At 43.6% G+C, this 16,748-nt stretch overlaps 1 protein-coding gene and 1 long non-coding RNA gene across 3 annotated transcripts in view; both read right to left on the bottom strand.

Annotated features, from left to right (window-relative positions):
• LOC126210060 (alpha-actinin, sarcomeric) overlaps positions 1–16,748 on the bottom strand; it is a 488,112-nt gene that overhangs the window by 165,493 nt on the left and 305,871 nt on the right. The window lies entirely within an intron of this gene.
• The window catches only part of LOC126210063 (uncharacterized), a 193,728-nt gene that overhangs the window by 41,449 nt on the left and 135,531 nt on the right, over positions 1–16,748 (bottom strand). Inside the window, exon 3 of the long non-coding RNA XR_007540602.1 lies at positions 15,966–16,049. This is a non-coding gene — a long non-coding RNA (uncharacterized LOC126210063). The remainder of the gene's footprint in view (positions 1–15,965; positions 16,050–16,748) is intronic.

The following is a 16,748-nucleotide window of genomic DNA, read 5'->3' as shown; positions in this document are numbered from 1 at the left end:
CTGTGGTCATCAGTCCCCTAGAACTTAGAACTACTTAAACCTAACTAACCTAAGGACATCACACACATCCATGCCCGAGGCAGGATTCGAACCTGCGACCGTAGCGGTAACTCGGCTCCAGACTGTAGCGCCTAGAACCGCACGGCCACTCCGGTCGGCGGAATGGTTAGGCCCAAACAAAGCAGTACCTCCCCGTACAAAGACCTGTGCGCTTCAACTGAAGATGATGTTACGCATCTGGTGGAACAGCGGCAGTGTCGTATACTACGAATTGCTTCCCGGAGGAGTAACCATCACTAATGAAACTGTCAACAACTAAGACGTCTTGCAGAAGCGGTTCAAGAATAACGACCAGGAAGACTGCGTGAAGTGCTACTCTGCGATAACCCCCGGCCGCATTCTGCAGGGCTGACAAACAACACGGTACAGGAGCTGGGTTGGGAAGTCATTCCGCACCTACCTTACCAGTATTCACCTGTCTTGTGCCCTCAGATTTACACCATTCCCGTTCTCCATCGAAAAACCTTCAAAAAACTTCCTTTCCAGAAGAAACTGCGCCACGAAAACGGATCGACGAGTTCTTCGCCCCCAAAACCACGTGATTTGTGTAGTCGCGGAAGAGGAAAGTTACCCCATTGTTGACAGACTGTTGCAAATCGTGGAGGAGAGTATGTTACTGATGACTGAAGTCTCTTATGTGTATCTTGTGTTTATTAAACTTAGGGAAACGCGCGACGACCTTACGCACAAACTCAATATTTCCGAACGCTACGTTTCCGGACGTGGGTTCCCTAACAGAAATTTATCTACTGAGTCCTCCCCATTACGCCTGGAATCCTTTAATAGTAATTGTGAAACTCACTGGATATCAAAGTGAAACTTTTAGGAACGTATCGCCCTATTACGAGGGGCGTTTGAAAAGTCCGTGCAAAAATAAAAACTACTTACGTGTTTGGGGTAAATACTTTTTATTTTTCGACATAGTCTACTTTTAGACTTCATCCAAAACTGTTCTAATTTGTTGATCCCTTCCGAATAATAGGAATTGTCCAAGTCTGCAAAATAGCTCTTAGTTGCTGCAGTCACCTCCTAGTTTGAATAAAATCTTTGTCCCGCCAGCCATTTCTCCAAATTGGGGAACAAATAGTAGTCCGAGGGAGCCAAGTCTGGAGAATAGGGGGGGGGGGGGGGGGGGGTATGTGAAACGTGCTGGAATCCTACTTCCATTAATTTTGCGACCACAACTGCTGAGTTGTGTGCTGGTGCTTTGTCGTGATGGAAAAGGACTTTTTGCGGTCCAATCGCCGGCATTTTTGTTGCAGCTCGGTTTTCAAACGGTCCAATAACGATGAATAATATGCACCTGTAATAGTTTTACCCTTTTCCAGATAATCGATGAGGATTATCCCTTGCGAATCCCAAAAGACAGTCGTCATAACCTTTTCGGCCTAAGGAATCGTCTTCGCCATTTTTGGTGCAGATTCTCCCTTTGTAACCCATTATCTAGATTGTTGTTTGGTCTCAGGAGTATAGTAATGTATCCATGTTTCATTTACAGTGACGAAACGACGCTTAAAGTCCTGGAGATTCTTCCTAAACAGCTGCAAACCATCCTTGCAACACTTCACGCGATTCCGTTTTTGATCAAGCGTGAGCAATCGCGGAACCCACCTTGCGGATAACTTTCTCATGTCCTAATGTTTATGCAAAATATTATGTACTCCTTCATTCGAGATGCCCACAGCACTAGCAATCTCACACATCTTAACTCTTCTGTCATCCATCACCATATATCATGGATTTTATCAATGATTTCTGGAGTCGTAACCTCCACAGGGCGTCCAGAACGTTCAGCATCACTTGTGCACATATGGCCACTCCGAAAATTTTGAAACCCCTTATAAACGGTTCTAATCGAAGGTGCAGAGTCACCGTGATGTTTATCAAGCTTCTCTTTAGTCTCCTGAGATGTTTTACCTTTCATAAAGTAATGTTTAATCACCACACGAAACTCTTTTTTCGTCCATTTTTTGACAATCACTAGACTTCCTTGATTCACACGTATGCCAAACACACAGAAATAGACCAATATGGCTGAAACTTGGTGTGCGTCCTTTCCAAAGATGCTACTAACTAAACGTGACCTCGATAGGCGCCGGTGGTGCCATCTCTCGGACTTTGCACGGACTTTTCAAACGCCCCTCGTATTTCCAGTAACTCGTACCCCTGTTTATCTGGTGGCCCTTCTTGCATTACAAAGTAGTGTCCACGCCACACCGTGGACGCAGGATGTTTGCGGCAGATGGCACGCGCTGTCGCAGCCCAGAAGATGCCGACCACTGCCCACAACCGGCGCTGGAAATGGGCGATTAGGCGCTAACCGCATCAGCGACATCATCTACGCACACCACTTCTCGAACCGCCCACACAGCCTCTGGACGGCGCCGCTGCCAGCAAAACGTCGTCTTTCCAGTTAAGATGGCACTTAAGTGAACTGCAGTGGCGCAATGATACAGACGTGAACAATCAGTAGGCGTGTCAGGCAGAATTGCTCGGTATCGCCATGATACTTGTATATTAGAAGAGCTACAAGGAAAGTAATGTGAAGGTTGGTTATGATAATTGCCGATTGTGTGTTTAAGGGACTCAACAATATCGTCATCAGTCGCTCCATATCGTGAGAGAAACGTGTCAAAAGTAAAAAGTGAGAACAATGGGGGCTAGGCTGCTCATACTACACACATCAAAAAAGGTTTTGCATCACCCTGGTTACCAGAACTCCTGAAGATAGACGTTGATTGTGGATGTTTTATCACTGACACAGTCCCTTTGACTGTTCAGAGATGTCATTAAACCCACCCAAAGATGTAAAACCACGAATGAGCAGCGCCTGTTAGACAGAGGGGTCCGACAGCCGATCAGTTCCAATCATTCCACCAGGAAGGAGGTACACGGCTCGTGTTTTTTTTTTTTGTGGTTTTAGGGCGCAAAACTGCTACGGTCATTAGCGCCCGGTCTGTGGCTTAGGGAAAGTAAAAAAATAAAACACACACACACACACACACACACACACACACACACACACAAATTGGAAATCAGGAGCAATGGGAGCGAAACTCAAAAATTCGAGGAACTAAAAAACAGAAGGAAAGCTTAGAAAACCACTAGAGAAGGGGGGGGTTGTTTTCCACAAAGAGAGCTTCAAATCAACGACGTCATCTCATTGACACCGCCGGCCGGAGTGGTCGAGCAGTTCTAGGCGCTTCAGTCTGGAACCACGCGACCGCTACGGTCGCAGGTTCGAATCCTCCCTCGGGCATGGATGTAATGTCCTTAGGTTGGTTAGGTTGAAGTCGTTCTAAGTTCTAGGGGACTGATGACCTCAGATGTTAAGTCCCATAGTGCTCAGAGCCATTTTCAGCCACTGATACCAATAAACTCGAAGACGCGATCGGCTGAGTGCGCGTCATCTGCTAAAATGTAAGATATCAGACGACAGCTGTAGACGGGCGCGTAAAGGAGTAAAATAGGGGCACTCAAGTAAAAGGTGTCTCACAGTCCACGGTTGACAGCAGTGGGGACCAAGCGGTGGAGGATCGCCACTTAAAATATGTCAATGGCTAAAAAGACAGTGCCCTCTCCGGAGTCTAGTTAAAATTACCTCCGCCCGACGACGTGTTCGCGAGGAAGAGGTCCAAGCACAGGGAAGAGCTTTCACGTCCCACAGTTTATTATTGGGAAGTGTAGACCAATGTGTGTGCCATAAAAGAGCAACACGACGACATAAAACACTCTGTAGATCGGCGAAGGGAACCATGCGAACAGCAGGCTGAAGAAGAGAGACTGCAGCCTTGGCCGCTATATCGGCCGCCCAGTTTCCACGGATACCAACGTGTCCTGGGATCCAGAGGAACGCCACAGAGACGCCCCCCAAGTGGAACAAGCGAAGGCAGGCCTGAAACGGCTCGTGTTGTCCGTAGTTTTACACGGTCAATACCGCGGTTCGATCGCGTCCGCATTGTTACTTTGTGCCACTAAGGGCTCTCAATAAGGGAAGTTTCCAGGTGTCTGGGAGTCAACCAAAGCGATGTTGTTCGGACATGGAGGAGATTCAGAAACTGTCGAGGGCACGCCTCGCTGAGGCCGCCAAAGGGCTACTACTGCAGTGGATGACGGCTACCTACGCTGGTGGCCATTAAATTTGAAACTCCACAAAGATGGTAGCTGCTTGTACACGCAGATGATTAGGATGTCAGGTCAATCGCACAACGAACTTAACAACGCCACCTACAGATGTATACCTATATTGCTAAATTGCTAAAACGGAGACCCCATGCTAATTGCACGTTGTCTATCTAACGGCTTCTAGGAGGCAACAGAAAACTTCTCACATACTTTCAAACAATTTCGAAACATTTTCTCACTGACAACTCTCACAATATAATGAAAGAAATAGAAGTAAATATCCTCGGAGTAGTGAAAAAACTTAAATCACTTAATAAAAGCAAGTCTTCTAGTCCAGACTGTATACCTATTAGGTTCCTTTCGGAGTATGCTGATGCATTAGTTCCATACTTAATTATCATGTACAATAGTTCACTCGACGAAAGATACGTACCCAAAGATTGGAAAGTTGCATAGGTCACACCAATATTCAAGAAAGGTAGTAGGAGTAATCCACTAAATTACAGGCCCATATCATTATCGTCAATATGCAGCAGGATTTTAGAACATATATTGTGTTCGAACATTATGAATTACCTCGAAGAAAACGGTCTATTGACACACAGTCAACATGGGTTTAGAAAACATCATTCCTGTGAAACACAACTATCTCTTTATTCACATGAAGTGTTGAGTACTATTGACAAGGGATTTCAGATCAATTCCGTATTTCTGAATTTCCGGAAGGCTTTTGACATTGTACCATACAAGCGGCTTGTAGTGAAATTACGTGCTTATGGAATATCGTCTCAGTTATGTGACCGGATTTGTGATTTCCTGTGAGAGGTCACAGTTCGCAGTAACTGACGGAAAGTCATCGAGTAAAACAGAAGTGATTTCTGGCGTTCCCCAACGTAGTGTTATAGGCCCTTTGCTGTTCCTTATCTATATAAATGATTCTGGAGACAATCTGAGCAGCCGTCTACGGTTGTTTGCAGATGACGCTGTCGTTTATCAACTAATAAAGACATCAGAAGATCAAAATAAACTGCAAAACTATTTAGAAAAGATATCTGAAACAAGATTGAGATCATCCAGATGAGTGCTAAAAGTAGCACTCAAACTTCGGTTACACGATAAATCAGTCTAATCTAAAAGCCGTAAATTCAACTCAGTACCTAGGTATTACAATTGCGAACAACTTAAATTGGAAGGAACACACAGAAAATGTTGTGGGGAAGGCTAACCAAGGACTGCGTTTTATTGGCAGGACACTTAGAAAATGTAACAGGCCTACTAAGCGGACTGCATACACTACGCTTGTCCGTCCTCTTTTAAAAATGAAATGGTCGTCGGAAGGAAGTGTCAATCCACTGTTGCGTATTTTAAAGCACTGCGCATACGGTTAAATTCAAAGACAAGACTATACATACAATCAGACGAAATAGTACCGGAGGTCTTTGTAGCGATACATTATGAACTACTGTACATCAGTATTTAGCACATTCGAAAACACAACACAAAGTGATCAGTGTAATCACTATTAAATTGAGGGTTGCCATTGTCTTTCGTCCACCTCTTCAACTAATAAAAAAAATAGTAAAATGGAAACCACCGAAGAAACAGGTTTACAGATATCTGACGAAAGGAAGCGCTGAAGGAATGATTACGTGAACTTTAAAAAGCCTTACAAACGTCAAGCACGATCTAAAAATGCGTTCCTTAAAACACTAAGGAACGGTTCTGAAGCCAGTAGTTATGTACGCAGCCAAAACCTTATCTTTAAACTGAAATAAAAACGTCTTCGAAAAATCAGGGTAAAAGAGTGCAGAATCATTAGGACACTCATGGGATCCAATTACAAAACCGGCTTCGACGAAAGGATATTGAACAAGAAGGTCTACTACAAAATAGAGAAAATTACAGATTGAATCTACAAAAATGAATGTACGGGTACAGGTTGACCAACAAGATCTTCCTTTTTTTATTTAAACCTCAGAGCTACAATAGTCTGGTATAGAAAAACAAAAGACGACCTCCAACTCTTACAAATCAAACCCGAGGACCCATGTAACAGTGATCGCTTCCGCAAGAAGGAGGTGACGAACAGGCTACTCGGAGACAAGCAACTTAAAAGAAGAAGCGGTATTCCCTGGATGGAGGAGCGAAAGCAAGCCCACTCACAAAGGATGGAGGTAAACAAAGTTCACTGCCAAATGTAACAGGGCTCAACGTGGTCCTAGATGGCCCAGCGAAGTAATAATAAAAACTATATCCCGCCCCAGTCAGCAATTACTAAGAACACGTTTCCATCTCTGATTGTGAGCGCGACGAAGCCAGCAGTGGTGCTGACCGGAAGGTGAGCAGAGGTCGTGTTGACAAGAGACAGACCGGCTCGGCGCCACTCGCAGAGATAGCGCTGATGGCTGCCTAATCTCTAGGAGCGGTCGCTGACGCCCAGCCAGCAGGGTTCACTGTTCTCTACCTCTGCCTCCCATTAACGTCTCCTAATGACCAGGCATACCTTACCGTATGGCTGGTTCAAATGTCGTACCAAAAGTTGTACTCCTACTTTCTAACGACAGGACATTACAAAAATAATATAGATGTTCTGATCAATCTAAGTCCAAAGCAACTGCTCCATTCTACAGGCGTGTTAAAAATTTCTAGTAATTATAAATTAAGTAAGTCTACAGGAGCCGCACACAGCATCTAACGAAACTCTGCTTCCACCTGAAGATTGCTTCCGTGCTGTACCCTATCTTCTACGAAACCGCACAGTTGCTCGTCAGAAGGAGCCATGTAACTTCCTGTACCCTGAAAACTACATAAAATTATGCGAGGGCAGTATTTACACAAAATACCATCATCAAGTAAGGAAGACATTGATGGCGTCTTCAAATGAATGGACAACACACTTTTCTTTGCATATCTTTAAGCTAGAAAGGGGAGGTCCCCAAGGACGGGACCCAATTTTTGAAATTTAGGGCCCCAGGTATCACATCCTGCAGTATTTCACCCTAGTGGGCCCTTGTTTGCGAGCAAATGGCAAAAACAATAATTTCAGATTTTCTTATACTCCAGTAGGTAATTGAAAATAGCCCTATTTTTAAAATGGCAGTGTAGCTAAGTGGCTAAATTATTTGAGAGAGATGCTGACGGTTCAGGCTTCGAGTCCTGGCGGTTAATTATATATGACGAAACGACAGCAATCATTTTTACTCTATTCATTGGCTTAAATACAATTTTTCTGTTTCTAAATCCTTTGGCGCGTTATTTTAATCATTACATTAACTTTTTTATTTGCTCTTTTTCCTTTTATCATTTGGTATCCTTATCCATGTTATTAATTATTTTTATTTATCGTAATATTTAAACTTTTAAAAATACTGATGTATTGGTTGATAAAAGCCGAAACAATATTTATTGGCTGCTCAATAATGTCAAAATTTATTTTGGACAGTAATCGTCGTGTAAACATCCAAAACGAATTTTTTGGCGCCATGAACAAAACAACATAGGCGAAGATTTAAACAAATGAAGGTTTTGTAAATTAAAAATATTGAAGCAAAATGAGTAACAGAAATAACAGTTGCTATAACATGGGCGAAAATATAAAATAATGAAAAGGAGGAAATTAAATCGTATGAAAACCATAAAAAATAATTGAAAGTTACAGGGACAAACATTTCAAACGAAAAACAGAATGAAAAGAAGAAAAATAAAGAGCAAATAAAAATAGTTAACCGAAGATTATAACGATGCGGCGAAGCATCAGAAATTAAAAGAAATTACGTTTGAACTAATTAATTGAATAAAAATCTTAATTGTAGTTGTTTCGATACGTATGTAAAGAAAATGGTTCCCGACAGGAATCAAACACACAACCTTCAGGATACCAGCATGTAAATTAAACTCTATGCTACGGCGCTATTTTGACAATACTGCTACATTCACGGCTCTAGCGTATTACAAGGAATTCTAAAATTGATTTTTATCGATTAGTCACAAATGAGGACCCACCAGTGTGAACTATTGCAGGTTGGGATACCGGAGGTCTACAACACCGTATACGTTATTTCAAGAAGTCGTGCCCACCCCTCGGCACCTTGTAATAAAATCGAGAATAACCATTTATTTAACATGCGAATTGGGAACGACGCAGTAGTGGAAATCAGGTGCTTGCTGACCAGGAAGTAAGACTACATAGGATGGTCGGAATAAAAAGAATGTAGGAAGTACGGTGGCACAGGATAAAAAAGCTATCTTCAGTACCATAAGTCTGGATATGGAATGAAAGAAAGGAGTTCTTGAAAGCGTACTTCTGGGACACCGCACTGCGTGGACGCCCGTGCCCTACTCCTGCATAGCTAGTAAAAGTCAGAAAATATTCTTTTTAAGGAAACACTGTTTCTTCGCCTCACAGCAGCGCTGTCTTTATTGATTTGGTCTCGCGTATCAGCAGGGACTGTGGTCATCATCCCATAGATGGCGCTAATGAAGGAAAGCTAGCTTGTTCTTCAGCGAATCTGTAATTCATAAACGAGTAAAGGGTAACAGGACCCAGCGCTATGCTGCTAGCTGCTAACATTGCTCGGGTCCCACTACAAGTAAGTTGGCATAAATCGTGGAGCCCGGCAAGTGGAACAGTGGCGTTCCTTATCCGGAGCTCGCTCGCCTGGCTCCGGTTGCAAGCTGTTACTCTGCGTGTGACGTAGACCGTCCTCATTGCTCCCACGCGTAATTACTGCCAGCCAAACACAATGCCTTTCCTAGATGAAATTACGATTTCAACGGTAGAATTTCCTGCCGCACCAACCTGCCAGAGAAGAACAAATAACGAGCACTGTTACCTGCTTACCACGCTACAGTCCCAAACCCGGAGCCGGCCGGGGAGGCCGTGCGGTTCTAGGCGCTTCAGTCTGGAACCGCCCGATCGCTACGGTCGCAGGTTCGAATCCTGCCTCGGGCATGGATGTGTGTGACGTCCTTAGGTTAGTTAGGTTTAAGTAGTTCTAAGTTCTACGGGACTGATGACCTCTGATGTTAAGACCCATAGTGCTCAGAACCATTTGAGCCACTTAAACCAAGCCCGGACAAGGATGCGCGGAAAAGGACGCGCACTGCACTCGCATTCGGGGGGACATCGTTTCAAATCCGCATCCGGCCATCCAGATTTAGTCTTTCCGTTTCTTCCCAAATCTCCTGCGCAAATGCTGGGATGGTTCCTTTCAAAGAGCACTGCCGATTTGAGGATGTGCACCGTCCTTAATGAGCTCGATGTCGACGGGACGCTAAAACCTTTCCTCAGCCTCCGCCTGCTCCTTGTCCTAGTCCTATTTACAAAACATTTTTTTCTTGCACAGGTGCCATTTTGGTCGAATTCGTGTACGGATGGCTAGGAAGCCTGAAGTAAAAGCATGTAACAGTGTAAGGTGGTAAAACTTGAACTTCCTAATCCTGATCACTGATATGGCAACAGTGTCGCACGCATGAACTGCGCCGTATTGCCGCGTACCAACCACGCGATTGCTCTGGGACGCGAATTAAGTATGTGCGTTGATAGTTCCATACTTCTCTTTTCCGTCTTTGGTGAAGAACAATGGCAGAAATATAGGTTTTTTTGGAGGACTGCTTAGTGATACGTTATTGGGTCGATGAAGGAAGCGCAACGACGGAGATATGGATAGGTTTCGCGAGAGGTTAGGTAAGGTGCTGCCAAGTCGTACAGACATCGACCACACGCGGAAGTGCGCCCTGCACAGGCAGGTGGGGATTAATTAGGGCAGCTCAGGACGAAGTCTACGACTAACCTTCGCGCAGGCACCCTGTATCCACAACGAATGATTGTTTCGGCGCAATTAAACGTGAGTTACAAAGTTTCACTCAGTCTCGGGAAACATTTGTACCCAATCTAGAACTGGCATCCAGATTGTGAACACGAGTGCTACATTTCACTTAAGAAAGTAACTTAAAAGTTTTATTTTGAATAATGCCATGATTTGAACTGAAGAAACATGCAAACATATACAGTGCACTGTTTTGTCAATTTATGGTACTCTAAGGCTTATAATGAGATTCCTCTATGATTACTGCGATTAATGCGTTCAGACTGATTGTGAAGACGCATTTTCCTCATTTTGATTTGAATTAATAAATGAGGCGGCATCCCATGTCTGCAGACTTTACAGTAGCATTGTAGTAGTACCGCTGAATGCCATCCCAAAATTCACTGTCTTCTTCGTCTACGGAGAAGAATCCCAATGAGAACATTGAGACAGGTTTAGAAGATACGAGGTAAGCAAGACACCACCTAATTACCTACGGAAGAATTGAGAGCAATTGGCGAGAATTTAATTTCATACGATGTAGCCCTTCAAACGCAACCTTCCGCATACAACTTGCGTGGTAAATGCGTACAAGGTTGAAATCCGTCATGGCAGGAACTATTTCTCATTTTTAAGAGTGAGAATCGCTGTAAATCTGTATTACGAGTCTAAATCGGTGATCCAAATAGAACATCGAAAATGACCCAGACGATGTCTTTTTTCATCACAGTTAAACTGTTCACGGTTCCCAGGAACATTACGTCTTCATTTATGTAGTCAGTTACATAAAATTAAATGTAACATCCGCAGCGACATCTCTAGTAGTTGTTTGAAAACTGCAATCAATGCGCTTTTGCAGTGTATAGATAAACAGCGTGAGAGTTTAATGTTTTGTTTTGTAGGTTGCATTTTAAAATGAGTGCAAAATATCACAAGCGTGGGGTCGCAGTGTTCCTTGTAAATCATCTTTTTGGGCCTGCCTCCTCTTACAAAAGCCTGGAGTACAAAGCGTGAAAGGTTGCTTCAACAGACTGTCAAACACCCGGTAACACTGCATGTTTGGGGATGTTTCTCTAAAAGCGATTTTGGCTATTTGCACTTATTTTCAGCCAATTTAAACGCCGAAAAATTGTGCAATAGTTACCAAAAATGTCTTCTGAGATCCGCTAAGAAGCTGTTTGGATCTAACGAGGCAAGCTGAGCGCTTCGAGAGGATAATGATCCGAAACATCGCAGCCGTTGCTGTACGGCGTGGAAACAAGACAATGCGGTCACCACGATGGACTGGCCTACAATGTCTCCGGATGCAAGTCCGATCGCAAATCTTAGATCGTATATTAAGATGAAAGCCAATATATACTCTGAAGCAGCTGCCATTTAAAATCCGGACTATATGGAGATCGCTACGGAGAGAATATGCAGAAAATCTCGTGGAAAGCATGCGAAGGAGGTGCCAAACTATAATCGACAATGGCAGCGATTGGATTAACTATTAGGTAATTGTGCAATTAGCAAAAACACGTATCTTCATGTAAACATATATTTATAATAGTGTCTTTTATTTCACACAAGCGATGGCGAACATTTTCCTGTGGAACTGACTGCAATACACAAATCTCTTATGCCACAGGGGCAACGACTATTGTGCGCCGACGAAGAAAACACTTTCAGATTCGGTGGCTGACGTATTACTCGGAACCTGACAATAACTTTGTCACACACGTTAGTTTACGCTGCCGCGGTGCCAGCCACCTCGTCTGCAAGAAACACGGAGAGAGGCGAACCAGGCCAGTCATCAGAGAGTGGGTTGGGTTCAGAGGTCATCCAGGGCTGGTTCCCGCGGCCCGCTGGAGGCTCCAGCCGGGCGCTGGACACAGCCGACGGCCGTCACGTTCTTCCAGCGCGGCCGCTCCAGTTTCACGTCGTGAGCGACTCTCACTGATACAATCGGACAGTTCACTGTCCCAGCTCCAGCGCGCCATATTGACGCTGGTCCTCACCAGTCTACAATCTAATACAATTCCCGCTTGCCACAGCCATACTCCACGTTCTTTTCAAGCCTCCCATCCAAGATTCAAAACTAATGAGAAATGTACTTTTCTTACTGGTACTACCCCAAAGTTCAAGCTGGTCCCACACTGAGTAAACGACGATCGGGAGCAGCTGCGAGAATCACACAGAACCGTCCCAGGCAAGGTTCTAGTGAATGTGGTTTACCGTTGACTTCCACCCACCTGTTATAAAGTGTCCGGTATGACCTGTATCTACATCTACATCGATACTCCGCAAGCCACCCGACGGTGTGTGGCGGAGGGTACCTTGAGTACCTCTATCGGTTCTCCCTTCTATTCCAGTCTCGTATTGTTCGTGGAAAGAAAGATTGTCGGTATGCCTCCTCTGTGTGGGCTCTGATCTCTCCGATTTTATCCTCATGGTCTCTTCGGGAGATATACGTAGGAGGAAGCAATATACTGCTTGACTCCTCGGTGAAGGTATGTTCTCGAAACTTCAACAAAAGCCCGTACCGAGCTACTGAGCGTCTATCTTGCAGAGTCTTCCACTGGAGTTTATCTATCATCTCCGTAACGCTTTCGCGATTATTAAATGATCCTGTAACGAAGCGCACTGCTCTCCGTTGGATCTTCTCTATCTCTTATATCAACCCTATCTGGTACGGATCCCCAATGAATGTCAGTCTGGCATCTGCTTTACCGACGATTAATTTTATACGGTCATTCCATTTCAGATCATTCCTAATGCCTACTCCCAGATAATTTATGGAATTAACTGCTTCCAGTTGCTGACCTGCTATACTATAGCTAAATGATGAAGGATCTTTCTTTCTATGTATTCGCAGCACATTACACTTGTCTACATTGAGATTCAATTGCATTCCCTGCACCATGTGTCAACTCGTTGCAGATCCTCCTGCATTTCAGTACCATTTTCCATTATATATATATATATATATATATATATATATATATATATATATATATATATATATATATAGTGAATTGCAACGGTCCTACGACACCCCCCTGCGGCACACCTGAAATCACTCTTACTTCGGAAGACTTCTCTCCATTGAGAATGACATGCTGCGTTCTGTTATCTAGGAACTCTTCAATCCAATCACACAATTGGTCAGATAATCCATATGCTCTTACTTTGTTCATTAAACGACTGTGGGGTACTGTATCAAACGCCTTGCGGAAGTCAAGAAACACGGCATCTACCTGGGAACCCGTGTCTATGGCCCTCTGAGTCTCGTGGACGAATAGCGCAAGCTAGGTTTTGACACGATAGTCTTTTTCGAAACCCATACTGATTCCTACAGAGTAGATTTCTAGTCTCCAGAAAAGTCATTATACCCGAACATACTACGTGTTCCAAAATTCTACAACTGATCGACGTTAGAGATATAGGTATATATTTCTGCACATCTGTTGAACGTCCCTTCTTGAAAACGGGGATGACCTATGCCCTTTTCCAGTCTTTTGGAACGCTACGCTCTTCTAGAGTCCTACGGTACACCGCTGCAAGAAAGGGGGGGGGGGGGCAAGTTCCTTCGCGTATCGTAAGCACGGCTGTCACCAGTGCGTGTACGGTGTACTGACATGTTCGTGTTGGATGATGATGATGATGATGATGATGATGATGATGATGATGATGATGATGATGATGATGACGGGTATCAACTGGTGCCGACACATAGCCTGTTCCTCTCACATAGGACCAAAGGGGCCGCCAAGCTTTATGTCCCGATCTGACGCACTGGTCACATGCCCTCATTCGATAAAATATTACGGACGGGGTCTGTAATGTAATCCACGACACTGGCGTAAGGTCTGCGAATAAGGGACCTCTCTTCCCCTTGCCGGCCAAATACTGGCGGTGAAAATGTCTTCCACCACCAGCATTCGAACCAGCTGTCCCAGAATGAGTGCCACTAATGAAATATACGACAGAGACATCGACTAACGCAGATGGGTACACACAACTTCAGTTGACGTACGTTTTGTAATTCGCTTCAGTGCGTGCGAGAGACTGGGTCATTTAACTCCAAAATGAAGTAAATTTAATGCTAATATGATCCTTATTGGCTTTTGGGCTCTGATCTTTTTTTTCCAACTTTTCCCCATAGATTTGCTCCGGAGAGTCAGTAAAGTCCTCTTCCAACTAGGGGGCCCGACGCAAAGGCAAGGTAATTCACAAATTGAAACGCAATGCGCGGCTCCATTATTTATTTTGTGAGATAATGTTACAAAAACAACCATTATTTTTCATGTTTTTTAAAGGCAATAACTGTTTCTTTCCGTGGCTTTCAACCTACGACTTTTTAGTGCGGGACTCCAAGCAATGGATTACTTGCACGTCTGTGGACCACAGCAAACTTTCTGTAAATAATCGGAGAAAACCCTGTTGTTGTTGTTGTTGTTGTTGTTGTGGTCTTCAGTCCTCAGACTGGTTTGATTCAGCTCTCCATGCTACTCTATCCTGTGCAAGCCTCTTCATCTCCCAGTACCTACTGCAGCCTACATCCTCCTGAATCTGCATAGTGTATTCATCTCTTGGTCTCCCTCTACGATTTTTACCCTCCACGCTGCCCTCCAGTATTAAATTGGTGATCCCTTGATGCCTTAGAACATGTCCTACCAACTGATCCCTTCTTCTAGTCAAGTTGTGCCACAAACTGCTCTTCTCCCCAATTCTATTCAATACCTCCTGATTGTAAAGGCAATTCGAGTATATATGACACAGATTCTTCTCAAAGATAACAGAAATCATTAAAAAGTAAACACTTATCTCCCAGAGTAATAAATCAGCATCTAAGTGAAGCAACGCCAATCCATTAAGCATTTCCGCTACTGTCCATTACACAATGCTGTAGAGAAACGTGCGACGTTTAGTATTAACATGGGAAGCTGCAACCAGCCACTCTTTTTGAATGAATGACTTATTTCTCCGTCCACAGCAATTATCGACTAATGTACTGACCAGGTCCACATATTGCGGAAACTGCTATCTCGACATGACAGGTGTCACGGACAGACCTCGAGAACGGATCACGAGGATAGGTCAGTAGTGAATTGCCCATGCACTGCCACTGAATTCACCGACTTTGATGAAGCTTATCAAAAACTAAGGAGACATTGCAATGCCGGAAAGCAGTTGCGACGCAATACACCGAGTCCACTATTCCTTATTTTGAAACAATATGGAAGTAAATGCCACTGAAGAGGAAACTATAACCAGCACTCTTTTTGAATGACCGATTTATTTCACCGTACTAGATTCGGGCCTGTGCTTATCGGCAGGAAGGACTTTTTTAGTACAAAATTAACCGTTTTGGCCTAAAATAAAACACAAATATCGCGATTTTTCCTGTTCACAAAACCTTCTACATTATATACAAAGTAATTACATCTTATTTGAGGGAAAGGTGACATACCAAAGCACTAGAATGCAGACAGAATGCGGCCACAAGTGTTTACGTTTAACGTCATGTCAGATAGTGATCTGATTGCCACTAACAAAGAACGAAACGGTACAGTAGTGGAATATCTGTACAGTTATCAAGTCTATCATTGCAAAAGATTCTTATTACTAGCCTAAATCTGGATGAGAACTATATATTTTATTTTTTTAAATGGTGTCAATGTCCCAAAAAACGCACTTTGTTAGTAACTGAGACCTTTTGCGAACATTACATATATTGATCTTGTCCAGTATCCCGAAAAACGCTTCCAAACTATCCACAATTAAAGATGTATTTTTCAGGTGGAGTTTCAGCTTTTTTGATGTCAGGCGCAATTGTTCCGGCAACAACGCCGGTTAACCACAAGTGTGTCACTTCTTTGATCACACATGCGACACGTAATTAATAACTGCGTCATGAAATTTAAACTGTTTTACTCGCTTCTCGTTTGGAAATGTCTCTTAGACCCTTCCATCCTGACACATGCTTACCTTGCTACCAGTCGCTCATTGTCTGGTGTGGAGATGTGGTCCGCTGTGAGAAATGATTTTTGCCTCCTAACAGCACCCACTCACCTGAAACAGAACAAAAAAGGCGTTAATTCAGTCACACGTGCTGCCTGCATATCTCCGAATACTGTCATTTAGGCGCACTTTTGCGATACTAAATTAAAATAAATCCGGGATTCTCCAGCTTCCCGACATGTTTACGGAGCCACAATAACGCGTCAATGGACGGTACTGCTGGACGGTCATGCATCGAAACTGGAGCGACCCCTCCTCTCCCCCCCCCCCCACGCCCTCCCCTCAACCCTACCTGCTCCCACGAAGTCCTGGCAGCTCATTATCCATCCTCCCACCAGAGACAAGCTTGGAGTAACTACACAGATGTAGCCCATACGTATATTTCAGATTTTATAGACTTTTCTTGGAAATACAGACTTTAAACTTATTTTCTACAGCCCCGGAGAGCGGAGTGCTCTGTTGGCTGTCTGCACACAGTATTCGTCGCGATAACGTCGTATCTTCAAACAAACATTATATACTAACTGATTAAAATTTTCTACCAATAAGGCGTTTTGAATACAAAGTATTTAAGAAAGATGTGTCAGATATTCCTATAGGATGTAGTATTGGTCAAAAGTAGAAAAGAATTATGTGACTGTAAACCAATGCCTGTTGAGATACTGGACGTCTTACGAGGGTTGGAACTTTAATAGTGGCAATTATTTATTTACAGCTCGTACAAAATATATATGTGTTTCAAAGTTTTAC

This window comes from Schistocerca nitens, chromosome 10, assembly GCF_023898315.1.
Source record: "Schistocerca nitens isolate TAMUIC-IGC-003100 chromosome 10, iqSchNite1.1, whole genome shotgun sequence".
Lineage (NCBI taxonomy): Eukaryota > Metazoa > Arthropoda > Insecta > Orthoptera > Acrididae > Schistocerca > Schistocerca nitens.
This window is presented reverse-complemented; position numbering and strand designations above follow the sequence as displayed.